Below are 23,390 nucleotides of genomic sequence, written 5' to 3'. Positions count from 1 at the left end.
ACCTAGTGGGTTGCGTTTTTTTTTAAACTCAACTAATGAGTATTCAGCATCTGTTGCTTGACCTGGTTGGCAGTCACAGATGTTCAGTAAGAAGCATAGTTTTGTTCTTGAGCAGTCCTCTCCATATCAAGTGGTCTTTTGCTCTTCACATAAATACCAAGTTTGAATATGATTTGATCATAAGTAATGCTTATCGTGAATTCTAAAACATTAACCAGCTGCTGCTTTTCAACTTGATGTTTTTTAAAGGGACTCTAACCTCTAATTTCTGTGGACTAGTGATAGAATCAGGTAGTCTGGATATAATTCCTGGTTTCTCTAGTGATTCACTTTGTGGTCTTGTGCAGTTATTTAACCTCATTTCCACATTTCTACAACTACAAATTAAGGGTAGTAATCTTTCAGTACCTTACAAGAAAGTTGTTTAGAGAGCACGAGGGAATTTCTGTGATATTTTGAAAATTCAAAATGTCAACTGAATTATAAGTCTCTCTTTTATTATTAACATTGCACTTGCAGTGAAGTAATCCTTCGAGATGAAAAATGCCATAAATGCAAGATTTGTGTTTGAAAAGTTAAATGAAAAATCAAGGCATTTCTGTTTCTCTAAAAAAAAAAAAGCTAGTTCTGTCTCCTAATGCTAAGATACAGTCTATTGATATTCAACCAGCAAACAGAGTGCCATTACATTTGTATTTCAAATATGAACTGTATTATTAATGTTTTGAGGGTAAAAGCAAAAGGGTATCGTACCTTTCCAATCAGATATGTTCTATGTCATCCTAATCAGAACCAAATATTGAGCTATGGTGGGAGCAAGTGGAAAAAAAAACCCAACCAGAAAAATATCTTTGTAAATATTCTAGCAGTGACCTTTCAGGCCAGTTACCAGGAAATACCTAAATCAAATTAAAAATGTTAATTTAGCTGTAAGACTGTTACTGAACTATATAGCAGTGAAGACAAACTTGTTCATACCTGTGCCCTTTAGAAAAGATCGCAGGTAAGACCACTTAGCCATAGTATTCCATAGTCCATTGTGGGGAGATGTCTAGTGTAATATTAGGGGACTGATCCTTGTGTATAAAATAATAACAAAATTTCCTCTATAAGGATTATTGAGACTGAGGATCAGCTACACCTTTACATTTCAAACAGAGGGCAATAAAGATTAAATCATTACTTGAATCCAGAAACTTTAAATCCTGAAATGCAGGTTGGGGTGTGTGGGGGAGATAACCTTACTTTCTTTTAATTAGAGTAGCACTAAAATGGTTAATCTGTACATTCAGAATTTATAATTTTTAATGCAAACATTTTAAGAAATCTCTCCTGAGAGAGAATGTGTAATACCTACTTTCTGCCTAGTTTCTCCTTAGGCTGAAAATACAGAATCATACATCTTGCTCTGATTATAAAGAGTACTCTTTGAGTTCCCATAGCTTTTTGCTAACTAGTTTGAAAGGTACATTTTGTAACTATCTTGTTGCCTGGAGAATGTTGTCGCTGTGTTGGAAATCTAATAGCTATACCCACAGGGCTCTGAAGAGAGCTAATTAGAGCAATTTAGTATAGCAAAAGTTCTGTTCCTGGGAGGACACTGAAGAGATCCTTCCCCAAAGCAGCATGCCACAATTTCAGAGACAATTTATTGTAATATTCCTGCATAAGTCATTTGGTATCCCAAGGATTTACAAATCTGGCTATATCTATTATGGTTTGTTCTCTTAGCCCTCATGTTACCAGGGGCACTCATGTATGTCTTGTAACATTCCTGGACATATACAAATGGAAAAACTCTGTCAATCAAGCATTGTCTATCTTACTTTAGTCAAGTTAGCAGTCAGAACCAAGCTGTTCAAATGCACAGAAACAATCTTCTATAATGCTGATGTGGCTTTCTACCTTGAGACAAATTTATTGAGCTTTGAGAGAAGAGTTTTCAAATCAATTGTGATTCTTTTAGTGGGGTGTCATGGATTTTCTTAATATTTTTCTTAAAAATAAATTGTTGCCTTTCAACTTAGCAGAACAAGTTGATAGAAGAGGAGGTCAGCTCTCTTTTGTCACATTCGGATTTGCCAAGAAGACAGCGGGTTTTGGTATCCATTTCTGTACAAAGGCTAACAATGGAAGTGCTGTTATTGGAATGGTATTTTGCCATGCAGATCTACATTTTTCTTTCTTTCTTAATTTTTCTTTAAGATTTGATGAATTAGTTGCTGTGGGCCCATTTCTGCTGCCCTTGTCTACAAACAATTTGTATTAGTCAAAGGGAATGTTGTATGGTGAAGGACTGCCAAGCCAGGTGCTAGGCAAATAGGCTGCCAGTAGTGCTGTAAAAGCCTGAGGCCTGGTAATTTATTGCTCAAGTGTGACTTGTGCAAATGTTTCTCCCTTGCTTTTTACATATTTTTTCTGATGACTGACAGGATGTTGAACTGCATGGTTGGTTGGGCCAGTGCACAGAGCTCTGTTTAGGCATGATGTTTTAGTGCTCTGATTCACAGTTCAGTCTCATAGGCAGGCTGTTCTTCGTGCACCCAGCTGGCTAACAAAGGAGGAACGCTCATTCTGCTGACATTGTGCAAGGGTATTGAAAAGCTATGAATACAAGAAGCATAAAGCAAAATTTAAAAGGATTATCTTCTGCTTTTATTCAACTCCTGTAGAAAGCAGCAAGAGCTTTTAATTGTGTTTCTATGTGTAATTAATGAGTGGGTGAACACTCCTGTGGGACCGCTGCTGTGCTTCATTCAATCCTAATCTAGCTAGGTGGGTCTGGCCAGAATGGGGACAAAGAGTTCAGCTGAAAATAGCTGGAGTGGGAGGGAATAAAAAGCTTCCAAAAATCTGATTGCCACATAAATAAGATCTACCTAATGACTTTTTGGTGCTTTATGTAGAGGTTACAATCTCTGAACCTGGACTTAAACCTGTACCTGAAATGAGCGCCTCACACTTTGTTCCCTTTCCACAAGCATCTGTCAAGGCACAACTTCAACTCTGTTATAGGAGCTCATATCATCATTAAAGTTAGGCTGGTGAAATTGTTTTGTCAGATTTTTCTCAAAATCAGTTGGGTTCTGTTGCTGATACCTGTGGTGTAACTCCAGGTTTTGGAGTTTATTTGAATGTAAAACGTGTGCCAGGCAGGTACAGACAGAACTGAATGAAAGCCCTTGTTTTACATCCACAGTACTTGCAGCTTGTTCAGAAAGCAAGAGCGTGGCTGCCCTTAAGTTTTCTAATAGTTGTCACCCAAAGTACTTTCACTGCTGTTTTAAAGGTCACCTCAGATTTATGAATCACCTCAGGTTAATGTGTTATTAATCAATCAGAAACCAGTTGAAAATTATTGGTTCAGCACTGTGAATGCTCTTGTGCTAGATCTTTATAGAATAAAATACCAGGAAGGGAATCTGTACTTCCATGCTATGTGTTAAATAGGAATTCTGCTGCTGTAGCTGAAACCACGTAGTCTTTCCCTCTGACTCCATTAGCAGCTCCTGGTCTCTGCACTGTTCTCTGGTCTGACTGGACAAGCTGCTTCTCATTGCCCTTACAGCCCATATGTTGGCCCTTTGATTCTGCCCAGGTTTATGCTGTCCTTTCTCCTTTTTCCCGTTCTACCTTCTGCTCTTCACTTTCCATCACCACGTCTGCTGTGTTTGGAGTGGAAGAGCCTCTTTACCACACTGCTTCCATCTCTGCTTACTCACTCATTCTTGGGTTTTGCTAAAGCTATCCTTGCTTAAGATCTCATCATGATTTGTGATTAAGAACACCTTCACCTTTTTGATATTAAACATTGCTTCAACAGCACTGTGTTCATTTCTAGAGATGGTGTGATTGGTATCCCCTGCTCCTGGTCATGTGTTGTGGTTTAGCCCCAGTCGGCAATTAAGTACCACCCAGCTGCTCGCCCCCCCCCCGCCCCCCCCAGTGGGATGGGGGAGAGAATCGGAAGAGTGAAAGTAAGAAAACTTGTGGGTTGAGATAAGAACAGTTTAATAATTGGAACAACAACAACAACAACAAAAAAAATAAATTGTAATAAGAAGGAAAACACAAGAGAGCGAGAGACGAGCAAAACCCAGGGGAAAAAAAGCAGTGATACAACCGCTCATCACCCACCGACTGATGCCCAGCCAGTCCCTGAGTAGCGATCACTACCCACTGGCCAACTCCCCCCAGTTTCTATACTGATCATGATGTCATATGGTATGGAATAGCCCTTTGGGCAGTTGGGGTCAGCTGTCCTGGCTGTGCCCCCTCCCAGTTTCTTGTGCACCTGGCAGAGCATGGGGAGCTGAAAAGTCCTTGACCAGTGTAAGCACTGCTTAGCAACAACTAAAACATCAGTGTGTTATCAACATTATTCACATCCTAAATCCAAACCACAGCACTATACCAGCTACTAGGAAGAAAATTAACTCTATCCCAGCCGAAACCAGGACATCATGATATTAGTATTGGTTGATAATTATGCTTGTGCTATGGTAAAGCATTAAGGTGGAGAATCCCTGCCCCCTCCCGTGACTTCTCTTTTAATTGATCTTTATTACTGAACAGAGCAGACTCTTCCATTTCAAAGAGCTTATAGCTTTTTTTATGACTAGTGCTGTGTGTAGTTTATTAGACCACCTTTTCCTGCTTGCTTAATTTGTATTTTAAGCCTATTTTAAAAATGATATTTCTATTGTGTCTTTTTAAATATGTGTTTATTACTTTTCTATGAGTCCCCAAGTGCCTTGGCTGGCAAAGTCTTAATGAATAAAATTACTGTCATGTTATAGGTATAAAAATCCACTCCCTCCTTGGAATGGGGTGTGCAAGTTTGAAGAAGCTGAGGAAAATGAGAAGTGTAGTTATCTTGGAGTTATTTTAAGTAAAATGAGATAAATACAGAGGAAAAATATTTGTTAAATTATTTTGCAGTTATGAACTGTTAATGTGTTGATCCTCCTAATTTTACATTATGCACATAAACCAAAGGGTATATCTGTACTATTATTACAATGATGTTTGGGACAGATCCACTCAGGCTAACTTTGTAGAAGTTGAATGCTGACAGTAGTCTGGAAGAACCAAAGAATTGTGTATGTGCTTGAATGCCTGCTTGAGTGTCACGGTATGTTGTCATGCTAATTAGCTCTGAGCTGGTTGTGCTTCTGGAAAGCAACTAGTATCTGAGGCAGCTTGTATCTCATACAGCTCTATACTACTCTGCAGACACATTAGCGACTGCTACACATTGATTTGACAGCTTTTCTGTTATTTGGAACAGAAGGAATTGCTTTGGACTGCTGGTTGTTGTTTTTCAATAACAATTGTTAATACTTTAGTACAACACCAAGTGCATAAAAGATGTACGAACAAGAAGTTGAGGCTTCAGAGATAACTCTGAGAGCTGTAAAGTAGATGCTGTACTGTTCTGCCAGAAGACGGCATGACAGCTCAGAGGATCTATTCTCATGGTTCTCCACATTGCAAATAACTTCAGAGCCAGCTTTTCAGTAAACTCCACCTAAACTACATAGAACATGTAAGCAGTTGGCCAGCGCAGCTACAAGCAAGGTCAAGCAAGAGCATAGCACAGGAAATATTTATGTATTAATGGCAATTTCCTTGTTACAGCTCATGGTTTGTAAGGAATAAATTCCCAGCTGGGGGGCAGTTCTGAGGCAGCAAGCAAATTTACCCAGCTTTTTACTTTTCAGATATTACCTGCCTTTGTAAGGGCTCAGCAGATCACTAGGTAAGTGCAAAATGCTGATAAAGTTAGGTGATGACTTAAGGTAGTCTCAGCTTTTCAGGTAGAGTGACTGAATGGGAGAGACAGGATACATTTATGTTCCTCTTTTTGCAGAATGTGATGGGTTGGCCCCGGCCAGGAACAAAGCGTCACCAGCCACTTGCTTACGTCCCCTCCCAGCAGGAATGGGGGAGAGAATCAGAAGGGCAGAAGCAAGAAAAACTCGTGGGTCAAGATAATGACAGTTTAATAAGAGAAGGAAAAAATGAAAAAACCCCACCAAGTGGTGCAAAGGCAATCACCACCTCTCACCAACAGACTGATGCCCAGCGAGCCTCTGAGCAATGACTGCCTTGGAAAGACTCCCTCCCCAGTTTTATTGTGGAGCATGACATATGGCATGGAATAACCCTTTGGTCAATTTTGGTCAGCTGTCCCAGCCATGTCTCCTCCCAACCTCCTGTCCACCCCCAGCCTGTTTGCTGGGGGGGCAGAGTGAAAACCGGAGGAAGCCTTGGTGCTTTGCAAGCGCTGTTCAGCAGTAGCTAAAACATCAGTGTGTTATCAACACTGTTTTAGTCAAAAATCTAAAACACAGCATCATACAGGTTGCTTTGAAGAAAAATTAACTCCATCCCAGCCAGACCCAGTACATACAGTAATAGATAGGCCCGACCCTACAGTGGGACAAACACTGTGCTAACTATAAATACAACTTGACTGCGTTTGCATCTTCTCTTCTTATTTTCTTTAGTTGGTGTTAATGACATGTATCCAGTTGACATAGAGAAATACCGGTATCTTAAACTCCAAATAAATTTTATGAAAGCTATAAGCAAAAATTTTGAAATAGAATGGCTGAAATTGTGCATCTGCTCTCTATTTGTGCACATAAATATTTTGGTCTTCAGACATGTCCTTCACTTGCAGTTCCAGAAAATTTGTAGTAGTCTGATCACTCTAAGACTGCATTTTACAGGGGTTGTATATTCATCATTTTTTGCTTGCATTTCATGATATATTTTCTTTGTATATTTAGGTGAAATTCTATTTTAGGTAAATCTGCAACCTAGATAAATATAAGGCTGTGGTTTAGAGAAACTTATTCCTGTAGAACTGCCTCTCTTTTCTTCTAAAAATGTCTGTGCCCTGTGGCAGAATCTCAGTCTGTTTAGGGACTTTCTGGAATGTCATTTCTAGCATTCCTGCATTTGTCCTGTACGTGTTCCTACTTTATTTGAACTCCTGTTTTTATGTGAAATTTGTTACATTTCTTTCTGGAAGAGAAAATCACTTGGAGCAGAGAAGCTGAGACAACATGTAATGTGGGACGGAGGTCGTATTAGGCTGGAAACAGTAATATGTTATTAAAACCAAGCAGTGTTTTGACCTACAGAGGGTCAAGGGATAAGTTGAGCGTCAGGCTTCATTTTGGTTGGCCAGTGGAACTGTGGAACTATTGTATCTGTCATTTGGGCTGGCAGCAGAGTTCTCCGTTTTTTCCACCATGTAAGTTACAAAGTGGGCGATTCAGGTGCTAATCACGTGCTAAATATGTGTTGTCCCATTGTAGATACCCCACATACCCCACCTGGCCTTGAGCAGCTGTTCCAGAAGTACACAAGCCTTAGTAAGTCTTGTTTTGTTTCCACCAGCCCCATGCTGATGTCTCATTTAAAATGTTTTTAGATAATCTATTTTTAGGCACCTGAATCACTCTTCAAACATCATTTCTAGCAAATACGTCTACAAAAATCCTGTAAGCCACAGTTCTACACCTAGTATATTAATTATACCAATGCAGCTGGTGTACAAGCTCCTCTGTGCATGTCAAAAGAAGACCCTATCAAAGATATTTAAGGCCCAGCAAGTTGCTCTCTATCTTGCAGTCAGTATGCAGCTTTACATCATTGGGGCTTGTCTGCCTGTCCATCCCCTGTGTCTGTGTGTCCGCTTGACTCTTGGCAAAATTATTTATGCCCTTGACAGTCTGTCTTCCAGAATCATCCTGAGGCCTTTGTTTGGCTCAGTCTTCTGGCCTTCAGTGTGTTTTCCCTGGCTCTGCTCTCATCTGCTTCACCCAGTATTTCTTTTAACTATGACCCTTGTCAGTGGTTTACCCAGCTATTTCAGGAGATATCCTGTCTTTTGACTCTTGCGTTTTGTGCTCTGTCTTGTGAGCTGGTCAGAAATGTGAAGGTCTCCATAACCTTGATTTGAGTCATCTGAGTGCATCCCTATGTCTCATGTTGAATTCCTAACTATTTACCAGCATGTTCTTGCTTTGAACCCAAAGGTAACCTCAGGAGACAGGCTTTTAAACCAAACCATTGGCTTAAGAAGGCTTGGGATGCTCCTTAAGAGCCTCCTTCTGTAGCTTTGGATAACTACTTCCTTCTAACTGAATAGGAAGGAAGGTCAGATGTTTGGGATGAGTGAAAAAGTAGTTTAACCTCGGGAAGGACTTCATAAACCTTAGCGAAAGTTGAGTTTGTGATTTCCAGATCAGATCTTCTTTCTTCAGCAAGATTTGTGATGAGCCAAATGCTCATTGCTTATCCTTGATGTTTCTTGGGCTCTCTAACATACATTGGTGCCAGAGATGAAGTGTGTATATAGTACATAGAGAAATATGTGTAATGGTCAGGTTAACATAGTGTCAGGATACTACGATGTCTGTTTAATGAGCATATTAATGTGTATCACAGACTGAACTGAACACTTAAAATTTATTTCCTTGTTTAGAAAACATGCAGTGGTAGTAATGGCATTACAAAGATCTCTTTTCAGTCATGTCAAAGTTGGTGCATTTGTTCCTACTTCTTAAAAAAATATAATGTTGATTTATATGATTTAACCATAATCACTTACCTGGTGCTTGGACCATATCAAAAATAAACCCTATTGTATTTAACAAGAAATGCTGCCCCATATGCCATACAGAAGTGGCAGCCAGCATACAGCAGACTGGAAAGATCTTGTATTATTTTTCTAAAGTTCTGAAGTGAAAAGAACATACCTGTGAAAATATTTAAGTAATATATTTTTCTTATACTGTACCTTGTGTTCTGTAAATGCCTCTGAAAATCAATAAAAACAAATTGTACCTAATGTATCCTGTGTTTTGCAAGGAGGGCAAGCCTTTTCCCCTGATTTATTAATGTTTGGAAAAAAGTCATTGCACATAAAAATCCTATATTAAAAATAGTAATTCATGATGTTTTAATATCTTTTCCCCCTTGTTAAAGAAGAGTAGGAAGTATAGGAGTGATTGTTTTTTACTGCTATGAAAATATTTCTATTTTTTGACAGTAACTGGCATCAAGAATAACAATAAAAAAATATAAGCCATACTGAGTATTCCTCCTCTAATGTTTTATGTCTACTCAGAGAAGATAGGGTACAGACAATTGTTCAGCTACAGTAAAGTTCTCATTTTTATTGTGCAGAGCTAAATTTATCCTTGCTGTAATTTTTCTGGAATCAGCAGTTACTTCTGCTAGGCATGAGAATGACTGGCTCTGATTGTGTTGCTGTTCTAGGAGAGACTACACTCGAGGGGAGTTTCTTCCCTTCAGTTGAATACACGCATACACGTAAATTGTGTTTACCTCTGCAACTGTTTGTATGATTATAGCCAGCACAGATAGAAGAGCCCTGTAACTTGAATCTGTGGCTTTCAGGTGGATGAGATAAGCTTTTGTCGTTTCAGAGGAAGGATGCTGTTCCCTATCACGTACTTCATCTGAAATACTTCACCACATACCTGATTAGGCAGAAGCCTTCTTTAGAAACAAATTGGGGTTAGTACTCATGAGATGTTCAGGCCTGATATTTTCTACAGAGTATCCAGAAATCAAGGGGGGAGAGGGGGAAGGAGCTTTGGTTTTTTTAACAAGGAGGTTTCTAGCGTTGTATCAGAATATTTTGTGGTTATAAAAGAAACAAGTGGTGCAAAAGAAAATAGGCTGATGGAAGTTTTTTCCAAAGCTTCTATTTTAATGAAATAAATGTTTCAGAAAGGAATAGAGGAATATAACGTTTACACAGAAGTAGGACCAAACTGAGATTTGACATCCAGTTTCTATTTTGAGATTATTCATTTTCTCCCTATTAGGCTGTACAGACCTAAATTGAGCAAGTTCTCTGTAAACTGAAGATTCATAATTCACTCCCAACATTTCATGTTCCAGTCTCCTTTGTATTGATGTGAAAATCTGGATTTTTAATAGAGCTGATTCATTTTTATTTTTCCTCCCTTGGAAGTATCATGTATCCAGAAACGTATATGGTTCATTTCTGTGCCTGCTTATTTTTATTTATTTTTAATGGATTCTCTCACTCTCATCAGCAGCATATGTATGATACAGGTTGCCATGGTAAATATGAATTTTTTATTAACATTGTAAATATTAATTTAAAACATGAGAAGCTGGTAACTGAGATGTTAACACTGCTTTGGAGATTTTCCTGCTCCTGAGGTGATAGAAATTATATATGGGGTTAAAAATGTGAAAAGCAACATGTCTGGGGAAGGAGGTTCTGTAGTGATAGTACAGCAGCTCAAGGGCACAGGAATGTAGGATATTTGGACGGTGAAGCAAAGAGAATAGGAGGTCAGACATAAGCTGCTGAAAGTTAATACTAGAGATGACATGGAACAAAGGTTCAAGTTTTAAACTCCTTCCTTACATTTCTGGACCATTTGTAGTCAGCTCTTTGCATCAGAGTATGACCAATTGGCTCAGCTGAATCCAATATAAAAAAGAGAGTGTGAAGAGACATGGTCAGCTTCAAGGCAAGGAGGGGCACAGGGCTGACCTCCCAAAATTTCATTTATGACATCTAACTGTGCTAAAAAAGTAATTTTAGGCAGATTTTTGAAAACTCCCAGTAACCCAAATTTCATTAAGCTCAATGGGAGTTACCTGCCAGGAAATTCTTGAAAATTCACCTTTCTAGACATCTCACATCTCTAAAACACACGTCTTTCAGCCTTTGTTAGATTGCTTGTGAAATGAGTCCGATGCTGCTTGCTTTCTTGGGAGATGAGGAAACAGAAGTATTTTTGGTGGTAGTTTTGTCCAGTTGAAATTTTTTTCTGCATAACCTGTGGTTTCTGATGAATTTCTATTCATCCATGAAGTCCCTGGTGTTGTGACTGAGTGTTAGTTTTTCACTGTAGATTCACTTTTGGAGCAGAAAGTTATGAGGTTGTTGTCTTGCCCTGGGACTTTGACTCGTATTTGATGCTGTCACTGAAGAGTGATTTTAGAAGAAGCTACATGATGAGAGGTACTATCTTTCAGCTGATACGTTAAATTGAGGTCGCCTCTGTCAATGGCCCTCTTAAAAATCTCACCTCTGTGTCTTGTCAGACATTCCATTTCCCAGTGAAATTAATTCTAAAAATCAAGGACTGTGTCTGAGATATTACAAAGCCCATAATGGCGGCTCTGTTTGCCCTGTCTTCATTGCACTACCGGTATTTCACTTACTATTTTTGTCAGGACTTACATTATAAAACTCAATTTTACTCCGTTCTATATCACAAAGCAGCATATGTCACGCTAACTCCACTGAGCAGAGTAAGATTACTACATGAAATCTTATATCATCTTGTGATACATATACACACAAGATTACTCAGAAAATAACTTGTCACCAACTGTAGACACTTCATGGTTGCTGGAAAAAACACTCCATACTGAAGGTCACATGTATATATACACTGATTTAACAGCTCTATTCACCCTTTGCTAGAACAGTGCTGCTAGCAGAATGACAGGAGACTAGTAAAGCTTCATACTTTCAAGGAAAGCTTTCTGATCCCTTCTGTTTAAAGGTCTGAAGTTCCTTATATTAAAAGGGAACAGAACTTTGTAACTACATTATTTTGTGAAAATAAAAGCACTCTCAACTCTGTTTCATCTTGGACACTATTAAGACACCAAATGTGTCACAAATGTTGCCATATAGCACACCATAGTGATTGCAGCATTAGATTTGACACTTTCAGATTGTTAATTCCTTGGTTTGAATCATGTTGGGGATTTTTTTTTAATACAGATAAACAGTTCAAATAGTTCAGTATCTCTGGTTCTTTCAGCTGAAATGTTAAGAAGCATATTCCTCTCAGATTCTTTGTAGGCTGAAATCTTATAACCCGTTCACAGGAACAGGACTTAGGAAAGCTGATTTTGGGTGCATGTCTCTCCTCCATACTCCCGTTCAACTGCACTGTATGCTTTTCTGCTTGATGCATTTCAGTAGTGATTTCAAAGGTAAGAAGGCTTCCTTTCTGCTACTCTCATGAAAAGCCGCTTAGATTTTGCCGATTTGTAACCTATGGAAATACAACCTTTACTAGTAGTGTCCTGTGCCTTTCAGGTGGCTCCCAAAAGCCCAGGTCTTTCTATTGGTTCTGTGTTGTGGTTTAACCCTAGCCAGCAACTAAGCACTGCACAGCCGCTCGCTCACCCCCGCTCTTTGGTGGGATGGGGGAGGCAATTGGAGGAGTAAAAGTGAGAAAACTCATGAGTCGAGATAAGAACAGTTTAATAATTGAAATAAAGTATAATAATAATAAATGAATATTCAAAGCAAGTGATGCACAATGCAATTGCTCACTACCCGCTAACCGATGCCCAGCCAGTCCCTGAGCAACGGTCACTGCCCCCTGGCCAACTCCCCCCAGTTTATATACTGAACATGACTTCATATGGTATGGAATAGCCCTTTGGCCAGTTTGGTTGTGCCCCCTCCTGGCTTCTTGTGCACCTGGCAGAGCATGGGAAGCTGAAAAGTCCTTGACTTAGTGTGAATACTACTTAGCAACAACTAAAACATCAGTGTGTTATCAACATTATTCTCATACTAAAATCCAAAACACAGCCCAATACCAGCTACTAGGAAGAAAATTAACTATCACAGCTGAAACCAGGACAGTATCCACCCCTTATTCTATACCATCTCTGTCATGCCCAGGTCCTACACTTTCCAATACATCCCAATTAATCACCACCACTTCTCCTGTCTTTTGATATAAAGACACAGATATTATTCCCTTAGTCTATGGGCCATCCCTCTAAAACATCTGTTGAGTTCATTTAGCCCATGACTTTGGGTTCCATCTGTCATAACAGTCCGTCAGGGCAGGAGAGATGGTGTGTGGTGTTGGACTGTTGCGTGCTGAAGCCAGTTCTGGTTCCATTATTGCTGCGCTTGTCTGGTTCTATCATCGCTGCACTTTGCTCAGTTTCATCAAAGTTCATTCTTCATTAATCTGGGTGATTCTTACTTTAATACCATTGATATGGCATATAGCCACCATAGAGGTGATGATATACAGTATTATATAGCAGTTAACATCATACAGTTTAATTCATTGGCTGTTCTCACCCAAAATCAAATCCCCTTGAGGCACACATCGGACTTCCCCATCCTTCCACATCACCCACCGAGTACACCCAGGTCCTTGAGCAAAAGCAATCCTACGGATGGGTTTGCCTTTGCCCAAGGCAAGCATAACCCAGACTGTCTTCCCCAGCATATTTTTTATGTGCACTACAGGGACTTTATCCCCTTCTACAGTATGTAAGAGTTTTGACTGGGCAGGGCCAGCTTGATTGGCAGATCCCCTAGTGTTGACTAACCAGGTAGCTTTTGCTAAATGTGTATCCCAGTGTTTGAACGTCCCACCACCCATTGCTCACAGTGTAGTCTTTAACGGCCTATCGTATCGTTCAATTTTCCTGGAGGCTTGTGCATGATGGGGGATGTGATACACCCACTCAATGCCATGCTCTTTGGCCCAGGTGTCTATGAGGTTGTTTCAGAAATGAGTCCTGTTGTCTGACTCAATTCTTTCTGGGGTGCCATGTCACCATAGGACTTGCTTTTCAAGGCCCAGGATAGCATTCCAGGCGGTGGCATGGGGCACAGGATATGTTTCCAGCCATCCAGTGGTTGCTTCCACCATTGTAAGCACATGGCGCTTGCCTTGGTGGGTTTGTGGGAGTGTGATATAATCGATCTGCCAGGCCTCCCCGTATTTATATTTCAGCCATTGTCCTCCATACCACAGAGGCTTTAACCGCTTGGCTTGCCTGATTGCAGCGCATGTTCACATTCATGGATAACCTGTGCAATAGCGTCCATGGTCAAGTCCACCCCTCGATCACGAGCCCGTCTATATGTTGCATCTCTTCCTGGATGGCCTGAGGTGTCATGGGCCCACCGAGCTATAAATAATTCACTCTTGTGTTGCCAGTCCAGATCCACTTGAGCCACTTCAATCTCAGCAGCCTGATCCACCTGCTGGTTGTTTTGATGTTATTCAGTGGCCCAACTCTTGGGTACGTAAGCATCTACGTGACGTACTTTTACAACCAGGTTCTCTACCCGGGCAGCAATATTTTGCCACAGTGCTGCAGCCCAGATGGGTTTGCCTCTGCGCTGCCAGTTGCTCTGGTTCCGTTGCTGTAGCCACCCCCACAGGGCATTTGCCGCCATCCATGAGTCAGTATAGAGTATGGCCACTTTTCTTGGTCAGCAATGTCTAAAGCCAGCTGGATGGCTTTCACCTCTGCAAACTGACTCGATTCACTGTCTCCTTCAGCAGTTTCTGCAACTTCTCATATAGGACTCCATACAGCAGCCTTCCACCTCCAGTGCTTTCCCACAGGATGACAGGACCCATCAGTGAACAGTGCATATTGCTTCTCATTTTCTGGTAGTTTATTATACAGTGGGGCCTCCTCAGCACGCTTCACCTCCTCCTCTGGTGATATTCCAAAATCTTTGCCTTCTGGCCAGTCCATAATCACTTCCAAGATCCCTGGGTGACTGGGGTTTCCTATTCGAGCCCCTTGTGTGATCAGTGCAACCCACTTACTCCACGTAGCATCAGTTGCATGATGTGTAGAAGGGACCCTCCCTTTGAACATCGAGCCCAGCACTGGCAGTTGGGGTGCCAGGAGGAGCTGTGCTTCAGTGCCAACCACTTCCGAAGCAGCTCAAACCCCTTCATATGCTGCCAATGTCTCTTTTTCAGTTGGAGTACAGTGGGCCTCGGATCCTCTGTATCCCCCACTCCAAAACCCTAGGGGCTGACCTCAAGTCTCCCCTGGTGCTTTCTGCCAGAGGCTCCAGGTAGGGCCATTCTGCCTGGCTGTGGTGTAGAGCACATGTTTTACATCTTGTCCTGCCCAGACTGGCCCAAGGGCTACTGCATGAACTATCTCCCGTTTAATTTGTTCAAAGGCTTGTCATTGCTCAGGGTCCCATTTGAAATTGTTCTTCTTCCAGGTCACTTGAAAGAGAGGGCTTACGATCAGACTGTAATTTGGAATATGCATTCTCCAAAAACCCACAGCGCCTAAGAAAGCTTGTGTTTCCTTTTTGCTAGTTGGTGGAGACATGGTGGTTATTTTGTTGATCACATCCATTGGGATCTGATGACGTCCATCTTGCCATTTTATTCCTAAAAACTGGATCTCCTGTGCAGGACACTTGGCCTCACTTTGTTTTATGGCAGAACCGGCCTTCAGAAGGGTTTGGACTATTTTCTTCCCTTTCTCAAAAACTTCTTCTGCTGTATTACACCACATGATGATGTCATCAATATATTGCAGGCATTCCGGAGCTTCACCCTGTTCCAGTGCCATCTGGATCAGTCCGTGGCAAATGGTAGGGCTGTGTTTCCACCCCTGGGCCAGTTGATTCCAAGTGTACTGAATGCCCCTCCAAGTGAAAGCAAACTGTGGCCTGCACTCTGCTGCCAAAGAGACTGAGAAAAACACATTAGTGATATCAATTGTGGCATACCACTCTGCCTTTGACTCCAGTTTGTATGGAAGTTCCAGCATGTCCGGCACGGCAGCACTCAGTGGCGGCGTGACTTCATTCAGGCCATGATAGTCTACTGTTAGTCTCCACTCTCCATTAGACTTTCACACTGGCCATATAGGACTGTTAAAGGGTGAGTGAGTCTTGCTGATCAATCCTTGGCTCTCCAGTCAACGAATCGGCTTATGGATGGGAATCAGGGAGTCTCGGTTGGTACGATATTGCCTCCGGTGCACTGCTGTGGTAGCGATTGGCGCCTGTTGTTCTTTGACCCTCAGCAACCCCACAGCAGAAGGGTCCTTCGAGAGACCGGGCAAGGTGGACAGCTGTTTAATTTCCTCCGCCTCCAAGGCAGCTATACCAAAAGCCCACCGGTACACTTTTGGGTCCTTGAAATACCCTCTCCTGAGGTAGTCTATGCCAAGGATGCACGGAGCCTCTGGGCCAGTCACAATGGGGTGCTTCTGCCACTCATTCCCAGTTAGGCTCACTTTGGCCTCCAATACAGTCAGCTGTTGGGATCCCCCTGTCACTCCAGAAATACAGATGGGTTCTGCCCCTCTATAGCTTGATGGCATCAGGGTACACTGCGCACCGGTGTCTACAAGAGCCTTATACTCCTGTGGGTCTGATGTGGCAGGCCATCGAATCCACACAGTCCAGTAAACCCGGTTGTCCGTTTCCTCCACCTGGCTGGAGGCAGGGCCCCTCTAGTCCTGGTCATAGTATTTGTTACTCACTTCTTGTAAATGCAAATAAAAAGTCCCTTTTTTAAGTCTGGAAGTAAAATCAGCCCTTTTACTCTGTCTGGGGAACTGCTCACTGGAAACTGGAGCAGCAGTTTTCCTGGAAGAACCCCCTTTGGTGATTGTTTTTCCTTGCAGCTCACATACCCGTGCCTCTAGGGTCAAGGTAGGTTTTCCATCTCATGTCCTCTCTGTGGTCACGCAGGTAAAACCATAGGGTGCCCCGTGGTGTATACCCACTATACCCACCTCTCTCTTGGACAGAGGGACGCTTACTTCTAATGGCTGAGATACTGGTTGGTATAGGTGGGGAGTAGGACGTATCCTCTTTGAGTTGCTGGAACTCCCGGGAGTTTTTCAGACAGTTTTTCCACAGCCAAGACGCAGGCCCGTAGGGAGGAAGAGAGACTTTCTTCATATTGCCAGAGTTGACCAGCCAATCCACCGTTGGTCCCTCTCCGTCTTTCCAGGTCATCACTGCCAATGAGTTTGCATGCGACGATGGTGTGCTCCATACAAACTTCTGCCACGTGGGTTGCGTGCACTTGACTTCATCTGGATCTTTGGATAACTGCTCGTTGTCCCGGTCATCATAAATCACCTCCAGCACAGCTAATTCCCTCAGGTACTGGATACCTCTCTCCATGGTGGTCCGCTTGCCTGGGTGACATATAACATCTTCCTTGAAGGGATACCTTTCCTTCATGCCTGACAGGAGTCACCTCCAGAGGCTGAGGGCTTGTGCCCCTTTTCCAGGCGCTTTGTCAGTGGCCCCTTCCCTAGAAAGGGATCCCAGCTACCTGGCTTCCCTACCCTCTAATTCTAGGCTACTGGCCCTGTTATCCCAGCATCGGAGCAGCCAGGTGACAACGTGCTCGCCTGGACAACGGCTGAAATCTTGTCACATATCTCGCAGCTCACTCAGGGATAGGGATCGGGTGGTTACCGTCTCATTTATGGGTTCTGCCTCTTCCTCCTTCTGTTCTCATGATGGCCCTGGTTCATCTTTATCCCTTACTAAACGAGCTGATTTTCTTGTGTATTTCTTCTTGTGTATATGGGCAAATGATACTGGCACAGATTGATTCTCTGGTTCAGCTGCAGTGCCTGTTGCGGGGGTGGGAGTATCCACAGTGCCTGCTGCTGGGGTTGGAGTAGCCACAGTGCCTGTCGTTGTGTCATCAGATCCGGAGACCTTCTCTTCCCCTTGAGGGTTCTGAATAGTGTTGAACAGGGCTCAGCAGGCATGGGCCAGGCCCCAGTATGTTGCAGTGATTTGTGTCTCTCTGGAATTGCCAGGGTGACAACATACTTTTTCCAAATACTTTACTACTTTTTCAGGATTCTGCACTTGTTCAGGGGTGAAGTTCCAAAACAGTGGAGGTGCCCACTGTCCTAGGTACTAGCCCATACTATCCCACACACCCTGCCACTCATAACTATCCAGCCTTGGGGAAGATGTCTGGATGGTATTCTTAAATTGCTTATTAACCTTAGACAAAACCGAAACAATATTCCCAAGAAATACCAATAGAAGTATCTTAACTACCCAGGGATGTTCAAGGTACTGAAAAGTTAGTGTAATGAAGGAGGAAACATCAAAGAAGAAGGTAGCAAAGGTGCCATTCTGTATTTCCTCCATAAAAAACCTCTCAGAGGAAGAAGTATAATTGCTAATTGTCCCCATGAGGTGGTACCCGAAGCACAGTAATGGCTTCAGTACAAAACTCAAATACCAGATTAAGCTCAAGGCCAGTGTTTTAATAACAAATCTCCCAGGCAAAACATCACTAATCACTGCAGAGCACAGCAAACTGCAAAAAACAACACCAATCTTTAACATGTACAGCAAAAAAAAAGAGCATGGTGCAGATAAGATAAACTAATATCAAGAAGAGATGAATCAATATTGTGACCAGCAACTGTTAACATATAAATTCCTTAATACGCTCTGGTTAATCTGTTATTATCTCAAACCCTTCGTGCCCCACATTGGGCACCAGAAAGGACTGTCTAACCCAGCCAAAACCAGGAAAATTCCCAACAGGGATGGTTAGTTTTGCAGACTCACCTTTTATGTGTTCTGATTTACTGTGTATCTAGAATTAAAGTTCTTTTTGGCTATGTGATGCTGGTTGATTTCTTGTCTTGAAACATTTCACAAAACCAGTAAGTCTCTTTTATTTCTGTGGGATGTATTTGATAAGAAGCGACAACATTTCACATTCTTCTTTTGTCAGTACACAAAAATTATGTCCTAAGTTTCTTGACTTCTAGCAGACCCACATTCAGTTTTTCACAAGGTTCCGATCTGGCTTTGTGTTAATTGATTTCCTCAGTGGTTCCAGTGGTATCTTACGACAGAAGAATGTTATCTGCGACCCACTAGTGTTGTGTTCTTTGTAGTCCACAAATCAATAAATGCACTTAAACTAAATTCTGAAAACATTAATTATAGATATAGGCAAAGGTCATTCTCTCTGTCAAATTCCTCTCCCTATCCTATTTCTAAATAAAGAAATTATAAAGCGGCATGAAATTTGTGAAGTCTAGTGTCAATGTTTATTTTTATATATAAATTAGACTGTAAGGGTTCCATTTTGGAAATGGAATGGAAAAAGTCCAGTGAGCAGAACTCCTTACCTGCTTAATAAAAATGGAGGTCTCTCCTAGCATATTATATAACAACAACAACAACTCCAGAAACATTACTCTGCTCACTGTCAGTATCTCCAAGTGGAATTACTTCTTGATTGTAAAATGGCAGCAGAGTCTCTCAGCACTTTTACAGTAACCAAGCTGGGACCTAAATTGGTATTCTACCACTTTCATTTAAATTCTATCAATTATATAAAATAAACAGATAGACACCTTTTGATATTTTTTCAAGCCCTGAATGTTGAATTAAAATGTTGAACTTGCTAATTATGTCAAATGCTGTCATGAAGAGTTCACTTGAAAGCAATTCAGACATTACAGAGAAGGGTACGGCTTAGTCAGCTTATTATTTCTTTCACTTAACTTGAGTTCTAATGTGAAATTGCTTTAATGGCTTTGTTGCCATTTTAAATGTTTTACGGGCTTTCCTTCTCCACAGAAATTTTAGTCACTGTATTTAATTTAGGGATCTTTCCTTAATGAAATTGTTATTTATAAAAGTTGGCAACCTTGTAGGCAAAATTCTGTGTTTATTCTCAGGACAGATATAGCGTAGACAAGAAGAATGTCGTGCTATTGCTAGGTAGGCATGGTCATCTGGATCAAGCTGCATCAATTAAAACCATCACTACAGCTCCTGGAAATGGCAGCACTGTGTCCTATGATCTGCATTGTGCAGGTGATCTCAAACCATGTCCTGGCAAAGTCAACTGAGACAGCCAGCTTTTGCATTGAAGGAAAGGAGAAGCATTTACTTGTTTCTTCTACTGGGAAAGGTTTGGGAGTGTCCTGGTTTCAGCTGAGATCGAGTTAATTTTCTTTATAGTGGCTGGTATGGGGCTATGTTTTGGATTTGTGCTGAAGACAGTGTTGATAATACAGAGATGTTTTAGTTGTTGCTGCACTAGTCAAGGACTTTTCAGCTTCCCGTGTTCTGCCAGGTGCAGAAGAAGCTGGGAGGGGGCACAGCCAGGACAGTTGATCCAAACTGACCAAAGGGCTATTCCATACCACATGACGTCATGCTCAGTATATAAAGCTGGGGAAGAAGAAGGAAGGGGGGGACATTTGGAGTGATGGCGTTTGTCTTCCCAAGTAACCATTACGCGTGACGGAGCCCTGCTTTCCTGGAGATGGCTGAACCATGGGAAGTAGTGAATGAATTCCTTGCTTTGCTTCGCTTGCGTGCGTGGCTTTTGCTTTACCTATTAAACTGTCTTTATCTCAACCCACGAGTTTTCTTGCTTTTGCTCTTCCGATTCTCTCCCCCATCCAACCCAGGGGGGAGTGAGCGAGCGGCTGCGTGGTGCTTAGTTGCTGGCTGGGGCTAAACCACGACAGGGAGCAGTAGCCTCTGACAAGGGATAGTAAGTAACATGCTACTGTAAATTATTGATACCTGTCCTAGCATGCTTCCTTGCAACATGAATGGGAATCATGACCTGAACTTCCATTTCACTTGTTCAATGATACTTCAGTCTTATTTTGGAATAGAAAAACAACTTCTAGCATTACAAATATGCTCATTTTTTCTGTAAGTTTGCAGTATGGGTTGTGATGAAAGTTGTCTATACCAGTGTAATGTGAATGCAAAACACTTTTATTGTGAGTTAATAACACTGAACACTTCTGCCTTATTTTAAATTGCTGAAAATTACACCGAGCTATGGACTGTGGGGGCTTTGGGGTCTTTCCACAGTAGGTAGAGGGATTTGTGCTATGTGGTAACTAACATGTAAAAAAACTAATGTTTGTATGGTATATATACAGCCTGTTTTTCTATAGCAGACATAATTTTGTTTGTTTTTAAGGTAGCGTTTACAAGTACTTTTCATCGTGCTTTTTGAAATGTTAGCTTCTGCACAAGAATTGGTCTACCTGCTTTGTCAGTTTTGGTTTGACTTAAAAGGGCACTATTGAACGAGTGTTTGAATCAGTGCTGGACTCTGTATAATGTTGATGAAACGTGGGTAGACCTGCTATCCAGAAGGTGGGTAAAGGGACAGATGTACTCTTCAGCTAGAGTTTAGCACACCTGATGCAGAGCATCAGTTTGGTAAATGTGCAATGTGGTGCAAAATCAGCCAGTGTAGCTCCAGCCAGGACTGGAGCTTTGACCTTGCGCTGAAGAAATGAGGAGGACTTACACTCTGGCTTGTTGGTTCTGATGCAAGCGGAATAACTTCCAGCCGAGAGATGGCAACGTGCAGCTTTAGGGCAGAGACACTGCCTAAGGCAGTGTTAGTGCAGTAACTGCTCCAGACAGCTGCTAAAAATCTAGTTTATATTTGTTAGTTTTGTACCATAAAAATGTAGATATAAACTATCATAAACTCAAAGAAGCAGATGCAAACTACACAGGTGTAAGCTAGATTAGATGTAAAGCAAGAATGTCATAATATTCATGCGTAATACTTCAAAATATCATTCATTAAGCCCATGCAAGTCACAGAGAGATTTGGGGGGAAGAAAAGGTACTACATTACAAAAATTACTAAGCCCCACTGTCTAAATCAACTCAGGCATTGGAAAGAATAAATGTCATGGAAAGTCAATAAGACTTGGCTCCTGGGTAACCCATGTTATTTTAAATGTCATGCTCTGTACTAAATAGTGACTCATTTTGTACATGTTACTGAATCTTCTTGGGAAATGATCTAGATTAAACTAATGCCTGTGAAAGGAGCAGTCACTCCCTGGCCATCCATTTCAGATTTTTTGATTCTCTAAATATTGATACCCCTGCAAAGGGTCTAAGGGAAAAAATGGCTCATAAACTAAAGGTGACCTGAATGCCTAGTAAAGATCTATGGCAAAGAAACCAAAGGTGTCAAATGCCATATGAATTCTGAGACAGGAATGTTAAGTACAGAGGCAGACACACTTGCAGCTCTTAAGTGTAGTTCGGGTCTGAAAGAGGGTTTCGTATATACTTACAGTTTTCCAGGAAATATTTCACTGAAGTTGTATTTATGCTAAAATAAACATCTTCAATTTATTGAGCTGAATACTCATAGTATTTTCCAGTTTTTCCTCTCTCTAAACTCTGCTTAAGTGTCCTCAAAGTAACACAGATGGTTTTGATTTAACAACTAAATACTTAGTTGTTAACTTTGAATTCCAGGTTGTTTTCTTGAGGAAAGTTGTTTTTCTGGTTCTGTCAGAACAAACAACATCAGATGGTATATGTGCTGGTCTCTACTCTTCCTTCATGTTAGTCTTGTACTCAGTGCAATCAATGGCTCGGTCTAACCCATACTGAAAGCAGTAGGAGGTATTCAATTGATTAATAGGAGTTGGACTTCTCAAAGAAAAAGAAAATCATCCTCTGAGATCAGAATCTGGCATCCAGTTTCTTTTCTACAATTTTAAGTATCTTTCCTGACTTTTTTGTGGACATGAGAGAGATTTCAGAGAACTATCTTTAAGTCTACAACAGGAGTTGAAGAAGCAGAAATATTTTGTCTTGTTTCTGTTCTAACCAGATACATGCTTGATCATAGTGTTCTCCTGTATGACACCATAGAAAAGATCTGGCAGTTAATAACTCTGTTTTGAAAGGTGTGTACTTTGGCTGTAAATAGCATTCCACAGGGAAAATTGGCACAGCAGGTGTCAGCTCAGGATACTCAGAATTATTCCTCCCTCTGCTACCAGATCAGGCACAGGAAACGTTGTAAGGATTTTGTGGTTTCTTGCCACTGTGCTGTTTTTCATTCTCATTACTCCTATTTTACCTCCCATCCAGCCTTCCACAAGCTTCTTAAATGAATGAGGTTCTACAAAAATGCAGGAAGGAGGACTATGTGAACTGCAGGTTTGGTAGCGTCAGCTCAGTCCCTGAAGAGATTATGGACCAAGTCATGTTGGAAGCTACTTCCCAGACATTTGAAGAGAGAGAAGATAATTGAGAACAGCACAGATTTACCAGGACAAATGATGCCTGACCAATTCGTTACCTTCTAGAATGAAATGAGTGCTCTGTGGTTGAAGGAATAGCCGTGGATGTTGTTTCCCTTGACAAGGCTTCTGACATGGTCTCCCATACCATCTTTGTAGCTAAACTGGTGAGACATGGATCGGGTAGTGGATGAAAAATTGGGCTGTTGGCTCAAAGAGGAGTGATCAATGGTTTGGAATAAAACTGGCAGGCAACTACAAGTGATCTTCCTAAGCAATCAGTACTGGGACTGATACTGTTGAACATCTTCATCAGCATGAAGGGGCAACATGCACCCTCAGGAAGTTCATGAATGATGCCAAATTGTGTGTGTGGAAGGGGAGCAGTTGATATGCTAGATTGCAGCAGAGCTTCCATACAGAGGGACCTCAACAAGTGAGAGGAATGGGCTGGTAGAAGCCTCAGAATGTTCACAATG

The 23,390-nt window shown here is 41.5% G+C and overlaps 1 protein-coding gene across 1 annotated transcript in view; it reads left to right on the top strand.

The window, feature by feature from the left end:
• SORCS2 (sortilin related VPS10 domain containing receptor 2) overlaps window positions 1-23,390 on the top strand; it is a 645,075-nt gene that overhangs the window by 1,073 nt on the left and 620,612 nt on the right. The window lies entirely within an intron of this gene.

This window comes from Mycteria americana, chromosome 4 (genome assembly GCF_035582795.1).
Source record: "Mycteria americana isolate JAX WOST 10 ecotype Jacksonville Zoo and Gardens chromosome 4, USCA_MyAme_1.0, whole genome shotgun sequence".
In the NCBI taxonomy this organism is placed as follows: Eukaryota; Metazoa; Chordata; class Aves; order Ciconiiformes; family Ciconiidae; genus Mycteria; species Mycteria americana.
The sequence above is the reverse complement of the archived record's forward strand: the minus strand, read 5'-3'. Positions and strand labels throughout refer to the sequence as shown.